This window comes from Equus quagga, chromosome 5 (assembly GCF_021613505.1).
Source record: "Equus quagga isolate Etosha38 chromosome 5, UCLA_HA_Equagga_1.0, whole genome shotgun sequence".
Lineage (NCBI taxonomy): Eukaryota > Metazoa > Chordata > Mammalia > Perissodactyla > Equidae > Equus > Equus quagga.
The window spans coordinates 85,739,323-85,749,982 of record NC_060271.1 but is presented as its reverse complement, the minus strand read 5'-3'; positions in this window follow the sequence as shown (position 1 = coordinate 85,749,982).

Here is a 10,660-nt window from a genome sequence, read left to right as displayed (position 1 = left end):
GGGGTTGTCGGTGGCGCACAAGGGGGACAGTGGGGGTGGGGGGCGTGCCGCGGGCCCCCCCCCCCCCCCCGCCGCGGGGGGGGCGGGGGGCCGCCCCCCCCCCCCCCCCCCCCCCCCCCCCCGGCCCCGTTACTACGGTCACCGACGCACTAAGGAAGAGGGCTTGTTCAGCGCTCTGCACCCTACTGAACAAGACCCTTCTTGTATTATGGTGCTGTTAGGGATCTCACCCTTAGCTAGTCCGTCTTCGCTCCACCCCCAATTCCTAGCTTCACCGCTCGCGAGTGCCCAGTGATAGCTGACTTCCTCCCAATATTTCGGTCTTCCCTGCTGCTGAATTTTCTTCCACAAATCCAGAATCACAAATACCCATTTCTCTCTCTTCCCGCAAGCGAATCCTCTTTGCCTTAAATTCAAGGTTTCTTTTTACCTAAGACTTGTAGAAATGTACTTTCTTCTAGTAACTTAACAATCAGATTATAAAACTGTTAGGAACATCACCATTATCGGAATCCCATAGTTAATTTCTTCACTCAGTTGGTCACATCTAACTTTAAGACCAGCAAAGGTAAAGTTCAGGATTAAGATCGCTATATTTTACTTGATAAGTGTAAAATAGTCCAGATTTGTTTATTTTAAAGCCTACAATTCTGAAGAAATACAAATTTCATAAAGTTTAAGCTCAAAAGATAAGTGGAAAGTTGAAAATTGTTTACTGGGTATATTTTGGCAGACTTTCATTTGGCAAAAGGAGAAGTCTGAACCAAGGTCTGAGTATGCTGTTGGGCTAGTCAGCTAAGTCTACACCCATACTGGGTACCCAGGTGTGAATAGGTGGTGGAGGAGGGTGGTGAAAGGCAGGACACGTTTACTGGATCTCCAGAGGACTAAAGGCAACCTGTCCCAAGCTCTTTAGTTTTCTTTCCCTGCCTCCTTAGAACCCCATACTCTAGAAGAAAAAGTTTAATGCCTAGAAATCAGAAACACATTTAGAGCAGGAAAAGTTGAGGTTTTCAAAGAGAGAGTTCCAAGATCAGAAATCCTTATCCTTGCAGACCACATAAGTATTCATTGAGAAAACATTTATTGAGTATGCTATGTCTCAAGCACTTTATTAGGTCCCAGAAATAGAGATGCAAGAATGTAAAAGAAACATTCCTTGTTTTCAAAGTGCTCACTGTGTGGAGAAGACAGGTAAATAAACAGACTCAGTGTGATAAATACTATAATAGGAAAGTACACCAGGTGCATTGATAAACAGCTACCCCAGATTTGAGCAAGCTCAGGACAAGCTTCAAAGAACATTTGAACTTGAGGATGACTGGGAGTTAGTGTGTTTGTGTATTTTGGTGGAGGAAGGGGAAGAGAGAAGTGGGTGAGAGTATTGGGAGTGGATGAGGAGGACAGCAAGAGCAAAGTGCTAGAGGCACGAGACAGAGTATTTTGGTTCAGCGAAGAGTTCAGCATTGCTGGTGATAGAATGGGGTTGGGGGGAGTGGCAAGAGGAGACAGCTTAGAACATGAACAATCTTGTACAATATGCTAAAGAATGTGGACTGTTTTCTGAAAGCAATGGAAAGCCATGCCAGAACTGTAAGCAGATGAAGTTTTGATAAGATAATGCATCTTAGAGGCCGGCCTGTGGCGGAGTGGTTAGCTTTGCAGGCTCTGCTTCAGCAGCCCAGAGTCTCACCCATTCGGATCTTGGGGGCAGACATAGCACTGCTCATCAAGCCATGCTGAGGCAGCATCCCACATAGCAGAACTAGAAGGACCTACAACTAGAATATACAACTACGTACTGGGGGGGCTTTGGGGAGAAGAAAAAAAAGGAAGATTGGCAACAGACGTTAGCTCAGGTGCCAACCTTTAAAAAAAAATATGCATCTTAGAAATGCATTTAAAAAAAGATGAGAGCCTGAACTAAGGCCCTGGCAGTGACAGGAGACAGAACTGAGAGTAATCAGCCACTATGTAAGGGACAGAATTAATAGAACCTAGTGAGTAATCGCCTGTGTTTGGGGATGAAGGGTGAAGGAAAGTTATCAATTATGATGCTTTTGTTTGCAAGCAGCAAAAAACCCAACTCTGCCTTAACCAATAAACCAATATTGATCTGTCTAGATAGAAAGTCCAGTGAAAAGGCAAGCTACAGGGCTGAATGATTCGACAGCTCAGTGATGTCATTAAGAACACATTTCTTTCTTGTTCATTGTTCTTCCTTAGTATTAGCTTTATGGTCAAGTGACAGTTGCCAACAATTCTGGTGGCTGTAAGTTTCACTATCTAGGTCCAAGAAGGGACAAGAAGAGGGACTCATTTTTGAAAACTCTTTCAGAAAGGAGAGAAAACTCCTTTCCCAGGAGCCTCAAGAATTGATTTATATGTCTATACATAAACTAAAAATGGTGGCCAGGGGATGGCAATGAGGCTAATTATCTCAGGATAAAGACATATGCCCTGCCTCTACACTGAAAGAGTCAGCTTCCCCCAAATCTATGATGAGGAGATGTGGACATGCCAATGAAAATTGAGGTGATTACCCAGAAAAAGAAGAATTGAGGCTGAGAAGAGGGGAACCACAATATCTACTACAAGGAAGGAGAAGGATGACTCTCAGATTTTTGGCTTGTATGATTGAGGTAGGGATGCCATTCACTGAGTTAGGGAAGACCAGAGATTGAACAGCTTGTGAGGGAGAATTTGATGGGTTCACTTTGGATATGTTGAGTTTGGGATGACTCTGGACACCTAGGTGGAGAAGTGGAGTGGGGAGTTAGATATATATATAGAGAGAGAGAGAGAGAGAGTCATATATATATATATATGACTCTAGTGCTCTGAAGAGAGATCTGAATAGCAGAAGACATAATTGGAATTTGCCATCATATAGAAGGTAGTTGAAACTATGGGAATGGATGAGATCACCCAGGGAGAGTATGCACAGCAGTAAAGGAGGAGTCACTAATAGCACCCTGGGGAACACCAGCACTTAAGGAGTAGGCAGGAAGATCATGAAAATGCCTGGAAACTAGCAAGAGAACTAGGACATATAAAGAAGTAGGAAAATGTAATCTATAACCAGGAGAATTCAGTCAACATAAAGCCAGAAATTACAGAGATGATAGAATTAGCAGTCAACAACATTAAAACAGTTATTATAAATATGCTCTGTATGCTGAAAGAGGGAAATTAAAGATATTAAAAACGGAATTTCTAGAGATTAAAACTGCAACTTCCAAAATAAAAATTTCACTGTATGGAATTAACACTCAGAGGCAGATTAGATACTCAGAGGAAAAGATTAGTAAACTTGAAGACATAGCAGAAGAATGTAACCAAAATAAAGCATACGAAGAAAAAAACGTAAAAAAATGAAAACAAATACGAAAAGAGAAAAACAGAGCCTCAGTAATATGTGGGAAAATACCAAGCATTCTAATATATGTATAACTGGAGTTCCAGACAAGAGAAGGGTGAGAAGGGTGACGGAAAAAATATTTGAAGTAATACAACTGAAAATATTTTCATATTTGATGAAAATTATATACCCAGAGACTCAGAAGCTCAGTGGGCCCTAAGCAGGGTAAACATGCACATTCACACACACTCACAAAAACCACTGTAAAAGACAGCATCATTAAATTGTTGAATATTAGTAATAAGAAGAAAATATTAAAAGCAGTCAATGGAAAAAAGGTACATTGTGTATAGAGAAACAAGGACAAAAATTTGAGTACACTTCTAATCAGAAACTATGCAAGTCAGAAGACAATGAAAGGGCATTTTTAAAATGCTGAAAGGAATACAAATCTGTCACATAGAATCCTATCTTTAGAGAAAACATCTTTAAAAATGAAGGCTGAAGAAAACAAAAGCTCAGAGAATGTTGCCAGCAGAACTGCACTACAAGAAATGTGAAAGCAACTTCTTCAGCATAAAAAAAGCAATAGCGTGTGGAAACTTGGATTTAGACTTCAGGATGAAGAGAGCCAGAAATGGTAACTATATGAGTAAATATAAAAGACTTTCCCCCTCATTTAAAACATTTTTTTAAAAAGATAATTGACTACTTATAGCAAAAATTCTAACACTGTACCATAGGTTTCATGACATGTAGAAGTAAAATGCTGGACAACGATAGTTCAAAGGGTAGAAGAGGGAAATGGAATTGTCTTATCAGAATTTACATTATATGCGAAGCGTTATACTATTATTTGAGGGTAAATTGTGATCAATTAAAAATGCATATTCTAAACCTTAGAACAGCTATCAAAAATGAAACAAACAGTTATAGCTAATAAGTTAATAGTGGAGATAAAATGAAATCCTAAAAATGTTATACTTGAATGGAGAAAAAGAAATATGGAAGAAATGTGTGTCCCTAATGACCGTGGAGCAACATCCAGCTCTGGACTTTCCACCTCCTGACTTCTTTTAAGTGAGAGAGAAAGAAACTTCTACCTTGTTTAAAGGCATTGTTATTTTGTATTCCATGTTATGTACAGCTGAACCTAATCAGAACAGCCACAAGCCTATAGCAGTTTCATGAAATAAAGAATATTCCCCAGAATCAGGTAGACCCACATATTGCCCAGAATTTGGCCACAACAGTGCCAGCAACATCAACATAGTTCTGGAGTTCATATATTTGTCACTAAAATTCCAGGGATAGGTCCTCATTGGTATGACCATCACTTACTCTTAGTTCAATCAGTTTTCCTTGAAGGAGAAAATGCATGTAAAGTGCTTAGTGTAGTCCTTGGAAAATAGCAAATGCTCAGTCAATATATGTTACTTTGAAACACAGCCACAGTAATAAGGTGGATACACTACAATTTAGACATGTGGTGGAGTTTGTACTCCAAAGTCAGGTGTCGAAAATCAAGGTGGCATTCGTTTATATATCAAAATCTGTGAATCCCTTTTTGAAAGGGTGTCCACCATACAGTTCTGACTACAAAGTCCTTCAAAATCTGCAGTCCTCTGAATTCAGGACAGTTCAGGCATGAAAAATGAGTATACCTCCAATTTCCATCTACTTGGTATACGTATCTAGTTTAATACCCACATTTCTTTGACCAAAACAGCTATCCTTTTGTTGTTTATCTGCACTTTCAAATTTTGGTATCTTCAGATATCTAGTCATTTCAGTAAGAAAGTGAATTCTGGGGGACTAAGAAGTTAGGTTCTTTAGATTTCTTAAATTCTAAAAAGTTTTTGATCTTGGGAAGTTGCTCAGTAAATTTCAATGTTTCTTCCACCAAGTGACTATATAAAAATCAATTAAAACTATGTTTCAACTCTCCCCCCAAACATACGTGAAAATGGGGTTTAGGATGTGAACATAAGGAAGAATCACAATATTGACACCTTTCTCCAAAACATCATGCAGTAAATCTAATTTGCTGGTAAATGATGCAGAGGTAATTGGATATGCCAATCGTCTGTTATGACTTGAAAAAACTGTTGCAAACTTATTTTTCTCCTTTTATTGCAAATGTTTCATCTGCTACAAATGGACATATCTTTTCATTTTTAGTCCAAATTTTTCATATTTTATACTGACAAATGATTATATCCTATTAGTTCATAGATGCTAAAAGTTGTTTTTTTTAGTAAAAATGCAGGCCAACTTCCCTTTGGGATCAGGAAGACTCTAGACTGCATGTTGGACTCTCACTGAGATTCTCTGATTTGAGAGTAATGAAGGGGTGTGTGTGTGTGTGTGTGCTAATTTTAATATTCATATAATAAGTAGGTTAGCTCTCAGAACTCCTACCTTGCAACATTCCTCCTCGAAATAAAATTATTCTCTTCTAATGTCCTCAAAGTCTCCAAATAGCTCGTAGTCAACATAGAACATGTTCCTATTTTAAACCTGTGAATGGCACACAATTTGAAGGCTGGGCTTTCACTCAAAAGATTTGTAGGCCCCAAATGCTGGCTCTGACATTTTAGATATATTTGGAAAATGTCAAAGACAAGCTAATTAAGATTTTAATGTTTTAAAGGAGTATGCTTGTACACCAAAGAATGCAGCCTATATATTCTCAGTATTAATCCAACCAAAATGTATGCAAGCAGTTATTTTGGAACTTTAAAAAATACTGAATAATGAGAGAAGTGCAAAACTCAGGAACAGAAGATTTAGATTGTGTTTCTATCCCTGTTGATCTATTTGCTTTTTTTCCTGGCAACAAAGATTTCTCTTTGTTTCTCTCAAGCTCAGCGACATATTTCGTTGTTGTTTCAGTTGTTATATTTACCCAGCATGTCTACGTATTTGTATCAGAAAAGGTGGCTCCAATGAGCTCAGTCTGCCATGAGGTAGGAACCTTTTTTCCTTCATTTTTGAAAACTATTTCAAACACTTTGCCCTAATTACCTATATTCTTCTTTTCTAAAACTTTTTACTCATACTTTTAAGAAGACATTTGACTTTCTAAAATACTATATTAGCATTCAAGTAAAGAAGAAACATACTAACTGTTAAGTATTGCCATCTTTGGAGTGGTAGTATAGAAACTCTTGTTACATGGTTAGGGAATACTGGGCAGCCAGGGTAGGATGGGGAGAGGGTTTAGGGGAAACACCCTTAGTCAAACCTGGTAAGTTAATGGGACTATAAGCTCTTGGTACTCACTTTAATTCTCCCTATTTCATCCTCCCAGCTAGGTTGGTGCCACAGAACCCAATCTTTCCTTGTCAGTTTCCTCTTGTTCTCTGAGTTACTTTACTAAGTAAAGTAGCGAGTTACTCCCTAAACTCCTCAGTTTTGGAGTTTTTCTTTTTTTTCAGTCTCTTTGTAGATTCAGTACAGGAATCCTGGACTTTGCCAATAGAATTTTCCTATTTGAGTTCTGCCTTTCCGAGGACTGAATCCTCGCAACTAGCTCTCCTGAACTAGTACTGCGTTAATATTTTCTCAAATAATCCCCCATACAGTTTCACATCCTGCCTTAATCATCTGTGTCTCCTTCTGCTTGTCCTGCCTCCAGTCACCTCTCAGAGATCAGTTTCTTCACAACCCCACCTCACTGCATCACTGTACAAAGCTCCCAGCCTCCCAACCTGAGTCACCACACACCCCCTCTCATGTTACCAGCCCAGTCTTCTGCCCCCAGCGTGTCTTTTCTCAGATAAAATCAGCATTGCACATTAGCAGAGATACAGTTCCATCCGTATGACTAGACTCAGCCAGCCTGGAGTTTTTCAATTTATGGTAGTATTTTTGTAATGCATTATTTAAAAATCTTTTTATTATAGAAAGTTTCAAAATATACAGAAGAACAGAGAACAGTGTAGTAAACCGCATGTACCCATCATCTAGCGTCAACAATTTTCAACTCCTAGTCAATCTTGTTTTATCTCTACCTCCACCAAACCCACTGGTTTATTTCAAAACAAATCCCAAATGCAATATAATTTCATCTGTATTTCCATGTGTGTCTTGTAAAAAGTGTGTATCTTTATTTTAAAAACGTAACTATAATGCAATTATCACACTTAAAAATAAAGCCACCAAATATTTCCTTAATGTTCTCAAATTTCCAGTTTTTATGAATTGAATTCCAAAGAGGAATATACGTGCTATTGGTTGTCATAGCTCTTAAATCTCTCTCTTTTTCAAAAAACCTTGTATCATGGAAAATTTCAAACATATGCAAAGTAAGTAGATTAATATATATACTCAACACTCAGCTTCAACAGTGACAAAAGGTCTATCATTCTTGCATCATCTATATCTCCACTCACTCTTCAATTTCCATTCTGTTATTTTGTTTACAGTCTATTGAGATAAAATGTACATGTATTTAAATATACAAATCTTAGCTGTAAAATTTTGACAAGTGGATATATCAATGTAACCCACACCCCTATCATCACATAGGACATTCACATCTCCCTAGATGGTTCCTTTGTGCCTCTTACCCCCTCACCAGAGAGCGGTAGAGGCAACTGCTTCTTTTTTTTTTTAGATTGGCACCTGAGCTAACATCTGTTGCCAATCTTCATTTTTTTCCCTTATTCTTCCCAAAGCCCCCCAGTACTTATTTGTATATTCTAGTTGTAGATTCTTCTGGCTCTGCTATGTGGGACACCACCTCAGCACGGCCTGATGAGTGGTGCCATGGCTGCACCCAGGATCCTAACCAGTGAAACCCTGGGCTGCCCAAGCAGAGCGTGTGAACCCAACCACTCGGCCACAGGGCTGGCCTCAGCAACCACTTCTTTGATTTTTTTTCCCTTGGATTAGTGCCTCTTCTAGAACTTTATACTCTTTTATGTCTGGCTTCTTCTCAGTATAATGTCTGTGAGATTCATCCAGGTTGTTGGATTAGTCTGTTCCTTATAATCGCTATCACTACTACAATATGTTTATCCTTTCTCCTGTTGATAGACATTTGGTTAATGCAAGTTTTTGGTTTTTGAGAATAAAGCTACTGTGAACATTCTTATGTAAGACTACCAGTGCTTAAGTCTCTTTTAAGCTCCATGTCATGTGTGTGAGTGTGTGTTTGTGTGTAGGGGGTTGTTGGTTGTTGAAGAATCTAAGTCATTTGTCTGGTAGAATTTCTGTTCTGGATTCTGCTGGTTGCATCCACATATGTTTTACATATTCCTCTGTCCCTTGAATTTTCTGTAAATTGATAGATCTAGTGGCATAATAAAACTCAAGTTCAATTCTGTTAAGACTGTTTCAAAGGTGGTGGTGTGCACTTCCAGTAGAAGATTCATGGTGACTGGTGTTCTTTTATTTGCCACTATAACTTTTGGATAGATTTCAAGACATACAATCATTGGATCAAATGGTAAATGTATATATAATTTTGCCAGATTTAACTTATAGAATTTTCAGGTATTTATTATAAACTGTAATATGCTGTTTAGTGAGGTACTAGCCAGTTGCAGTAACTTTACTATATGGAAATACACACACGAACATGCACAGTCAAATCTCATTATTTATAATAGTTATGTTCTATAAAGTTGCCGCCACACTGAATTAGTGAATACTGAACCATTGCTCCTAGAGGAAATACAGGGTTAAGTTCCTGTGAGTGTCTGGTCACAATTTAGTCAACTGATCAATACATAACTTTGTGTGTACTTCTGTTTAAAGACACCTTATTTAATATATATTATTGATTCATTGACACTGAACTCACAGTCAGCAACATTATAACTCATGCCTGAATGAAGCTTATCTAACACACATATTTTCTCTGAAGCCAACATCACAGCCTTCTTGTGCTTAGGAACACTAGACAGCACCTCAGCACTAAGTTTGTGGGCCATTTAAAATAACAAAATTGTCAACAAAAAGCACAAAAATGTGAAAAACGTGGCATTAAATGGACCACATAAAAGACACTTGTTTACGGTATGAGAGCTTAAACAAGAAGGCAGAGCATTGTCTTGTTCAGCCTCAACTAGGAATACAAGTGCCAGACGACTCAAATTTTTGGCCATTCTTTCCATGTCCATGAATGACCTTCAAAAGCACTGTGAGTATTGATTTGGGCTTTAAAAATAAATTTTAGTGAGTAGACAAATTGACAAATACATACTTCATGAATAATGAAGATCAACTGTATACATAAAACAGGGTTCTCATCATCTCTTCCCAATTCCCAGAAATTAGGCAACTAAAAAGAAGAATGAATTTCCTCCTTTCAGAAAGCTTGATGGGACTATATTCCCATGAGACTTGGGCTTGATGGGGTATCCTGCCTCAAAATATGTATAGATTTAAGGGTAACCATGACTCGTTGTGATAGGAGAAGATGTAAGTAAATTGGGTTTTAGATATACTAACATTTTTACTAGGAAAGAACCCTGCTGAGATGAGAAACACAGTATCATATGTAGAGGTGGAAATGGCATGAGGTGTAGAAAGATAAATATAAAAGTGTTTAAAGAAACTAGCTAAAAATCTGACTTGAAAGAAAAAGAAGACTGAGGGTTGAGTACTTAATAAAAGCAAAGAATCCAGTTCTAAGATATTTCAGCGAAGGGGAAATGAGAGACATACTAACTAATGAGGATGTCTGGTGATTGGAAGAATCAATTTACGTTTACCTGGGAGCCGAGAACAAAAGTGGGGCGCAAAAAGAAAAGACTTTGCCTCACCAATGAAAAGGAATAGTCCTGACTTGGGCTTGAGGGTACATGTATGGGAAGCCATAGTAAGAATAGACCAAGTGATTCCAGAATATGGATAAAGGAAATTGTCTCAACCTGGGTTGTGAACCTTAGAGAACAATTTGTTAAGAGTCTGATTAATTTAGCATCATCAAATTAGCATAATAAATAACACTGAGTGCTTGAGATTTACATATTGAGATAGATTTTATGTCACCCAAGAGCTCTGTAAATTGTAGTCATATGCTGTGTTCTCTACTTCATGTACTAAGCAAATGGTAGAGTGAAGAACATTATCAGGGACAGTAGAGGGGAACATAAGATAAAGGCCATATTCTCCAAATATTACCATAACAATTATCCTTTCCCACTTCTAACCCCTGGTACTATTTTCCTGGGAGATGACAACAGAAAATATACCACTAGACTTTTGCTTCAGACTTACCTTAAAATTTTTCTCTAGGGCAGATATCCAGCCTAAGATACTTCTTCGAGTCAAGTCACAGAGACA